The following is a 4,002-nucleotide window of genomic DNA, read 5'->3' as shown; positions in this document are numbered from 1 at the left end:
AGTTGCATCTGCCTCGCCGCAAATCAACTACGTGGCCACCTACCCCGTGCCCATACCCCATGATGACACCATCGTGCATAGTGTCCTGGGGGCATTAGGTCCTGATTTCCAAGCTGTCGGCCTTCCCTCCGGAGCCACTTTCTTGGGGGCCTCCACTTCCCGTTCATTATGATGCAGTCTAGATGGAGCATAGTTCTTTTCCTATGTCAAGCTCCTTAAAAAATGAAACTGGGTTTGGTCGGAGCATAGTTCCTTTCCAGTGTCAAGCTCCTTAAAAAATGAAACTAGGCTTGGTCGAGCATAGTTCCTGATCTTGTGTCAAGCTCGTTAAAACATGAAGCAAGGGTTATGAGGATAGTTCTTTTACTGTGTCAACCTCATTAAAAAAATGAAACAACTCCCTTTTCAGATCGAGTCTTTGATTAAGATCTCGTAAAATCCCAGTCGAGTCTTTCCAAGATCTCGAACGTGAACCTTCATTCCATCCACTTTGTCGAATGCAATGAAGCTTGGGGGGCATGTACCTCGAGTTGCATTATTATGCTGGGGGCATGCGAACTTATAACAAGCATAGTTTTTCGTTTCAAGCTTGTGTAAACATGAAACCTAATCCAAGCAGAGTTCTCCATGGTTCAAGCTTGTGTAAAAATGAACCCATACCCTGATTTACATCTCGTGATTGCCATGTTTATCCGCTGAATTCCGCTAGATGAGCCTTGGTTGTTTTCATTCCATCGCCACCATCTCTTTGGCTGATCATATGCTTTCACTTGGTTGTTTTACCTTTCCTGAGGGACCGCAGTTATGAGTGGTTTTGATAGCCAGCCTCTTGACCATTACATGTTTTGAGCAGTTCCACCTTTGCCGGAACCAGTTGCTACCCTTTATCCCACTCGTTCCTCTAGGACGAGTCTCCTTTAAGCTCTTTTCTGACTCGTAAAATATGAAAAGATTGCCGAGTATTTTCCCCTTTTTTGACTCGTTAAAGAGAATAAAAATGGAGGTATGCTTTCAGCTCTTTTCTGACCGTTTAAAGATGAAAAGATTGCCGAGTCCCCCTCTCGACTCGTTAACGGAATGAGAGGTGGTCACTTTTAAAGCTCTTTTTTCGACCGTTTAAACTAAAAAGATTGCCGGGTGTTTGTCGTTTCGCACTCGTTATTGGCTCCAAAACGACGTACTTCTGACCGCTTTTCTACTTTTTCGGGTCGAAGTCACTACTTACGAAAAGTACTCCTTGATCGTAATGGTCAAGCGGTTCTTTCGAGCATTGTTTTATACTTTTTCGGGCTCGAGAGACACAAATTTACGAAAAAGGACCCCGTGGAGTTTTCTTTTCTGCTGTCTTTTCAGACTCTCTAAACAAGAAAAGACGCCGGGTTTTTCCGTCGTCAGACTCGTTAAAACTCAATGACCTCGGGTATTGTCGAAATGACACTCTTCAAGCATATGCTATCCCCGTCAAGCTTGTCATCCAAAAATAACCGGGGTACCTGCCAGAAATGGTGGGGAAAATGGAACTGTAATAATTGTCGTGTCGGCAGTATGTCGCTCTTGAACATGGCACTCTTCTACTTCGTGTCTGGGTGGGATCATCTCATCTTGTTTTTCACTAACCTCCGTGGGTTTGGGATATCCTGTTCGACCTCTCATCTGCCCATTTCTATACCCTTTGCTCATTTGATGTCAAATACTGCCAAACCTGCTGCAGCGCCGCCGATATGTTCAAGAGAAGTTGACCTCTGCAATAATACAACCTCATCTGCTATCTCACACAAATCATTTTTCCTCTGTCTCGCGTCGATGATGTGGGAAACATTATGGCCCACCTTCGATCAAGGTTGCCTCCTGTCGACTTCAGCTCATTATCCAGGACGGTGACTTAGAGACCCCTTCCAGGTGCCTTAGAGCCTGCATGCCTCAATGGCAGGTTCTTCGTGTTCGACGCGAGGTTTTCATCATTGGCCTCCGATCGGATGATTCCGCAGGTGTTCGACGCCAACTCATTGATTCGCATGCCGTGGATTGTACCTATAGTACCTTGAGGACCATTGTCATTATTGGTGGCCCCTCTCACGTCTGTTAACAGTTTTCATCATTGACTGGTAATCAGACGATGTTCATGCATGTTCGACTTCAACTCATGTATTCACATGCTTGAACTTGTACTTTGTTCGGATTGGGATGGAGCGCAAGACCCTGGTTCTAGTCCGTTGTGGGCCAGGCTGCGATTTTTGTCGATCGATATTACATGACTCGTTGATGGATGGCTGCGACCATACCTGGGTCTTTTAGGATGGCTGCGACCATACCTTATTATCATCATGGTCTCTTCAGCTGGGTGGTTGCGTCCATACCGCAGACCTTTCTTTATATGTCTTTTGGATGGCTGCGCCCATGCCTAGACTACATGTAATCAAGCTATCAGTTGTGCATACGTGCAGGTCCTTCCTGGTGGTGTTCCAGTTTGGCAGTTTTGTAAAGCATTTCACCCCTCCCACTCTCTCGGGCTTCATGCTTTAGGGGGCATCTGTTACACAGCAATTTGTCACTGTCATCCTGTCAGTATCCCTACTGTGTCATGAAATCAAATTCATCATGCTCATGCTTTCTAAACTGGCCAAATAACCCACTTTGCCAAAGTTTTTGCTATCAGCACGACTTTTGTCCAAATAACCGCGCTGATGGGTGCTCCATAACAGACCAAATGCGCTGCCAGCGCGGAAGTACACCTGTTTTCCGCGCTGATCGAATTTCATGAGCCAGCGCGTCTTGCCTTTGTATTGGGTCGCGCTGACATGACTTTCCTAGTCATTGAGGCGCGACGCCAGCGCGCCAGTTGCCTTATAATCCGCGCTGATCCTGTTTGGGCGAATTTGTTCCAACAACCAACCTTCCAGATGCCTCCAGACCTGGTTGTTGGCCTTGTGAGTATCGCCCTCCCTTCTATGGCATGTCTGTTCGTCTTATGGGCCACCTTTCTTGGAGATGAGCTTATCCTTCCACCCTCCATGGAGACTCCTTCTCCTATATATTCCTCCACCATTACTATCAGCAGCTAGTTTTTGGAGATAGTTTTGATAACAAGGAATTCATAGTTTTGTGTGCTGCTGCTAGTAGATAGTATGGTGTGCTAGAGTGTGGATTGCTAGAGAGCTAGAGAAAGGTTATGAAGTCTTAGAGCTTTGTGTGAGAGAGAGTTACTTGATTTGGGAGATCCACTTCTTGGGTGAATGCTTATGAGACTTGCTGGCTGGACCCTCTCGAGAAGGACTGAGCGTCAGAACAATGGTTGTATCTTTCTCTGATTATTGATTAATAATAGATGACTATTGTTATAGTTCCATTCTCATTTGTCTACGCAATGGTTAAATGTGAATTACATCCTTTCTGACTGATGTATGGTTGCTTTTATTAGATTTTACGCTTGTGTTTGTATTCTCTTTGTATGTGCAGGTGTCCAACCACGAGGATAGTGGAGGATCGTGACCGGCCAGAGCAAAGGAGCGAGTGTGGCATCTCTTCGTCAAACAAGAGCGTTGGAATCCAAGTAGGTGTCTTTTACCTACTTTGTGTGATTGCAATTAGGAGCTTGCAGAGTAGCATTGATTGATTGTTGCTAGACCCCTGCTGGGCTAGTAGGGATCGCCTCTATCCGTAGAGGGGATTTACCTCTCCAACACCTTCCCTCTTCTTCAGTGGTTGTGAATTGGAGGACCCCTTAGGTGAACAACCATATGTTATTGAAGAGCCTACAGGGGGAGAAGAAGAAAGAGAACCCATTCCAACGGACCTAATTGCTGAAAATAGAAATGATAGAGGATATAGAGAAATAATTGAGGATGCTTTTCCCATCAAAGAAACTAATGGGGATACCAAGATGAAAAACATAAGCCCCTCTACTCTTCCTCATTTCCATGGCCTAACCTCAGAAGATCCAGACACTTTCTTGTTTGAGCTCGCTATCATATGTAGAAGTTATGATTACACCACTGATGAGAA

Source organism: Pinus tabuliformis, chromosome 2_2 (genome assembly GCF_031772625.1).
Source record: "Pinus tabuliformis cultivar Carrire ecotype Pingquan chromosome 2_2, CPIR1, whole genome shotgun sequence".
NCBI lineage: Eukaryota > Viridiplantae > Streptophyta > Pinopsida > Pinales > Pinaceae > Pinus > Pinus tabuliformis.
The sequence above is the reverse complement of the archived record's forward strand: the minus strand, read 5'-3'. Positions refer to the sequence as shown.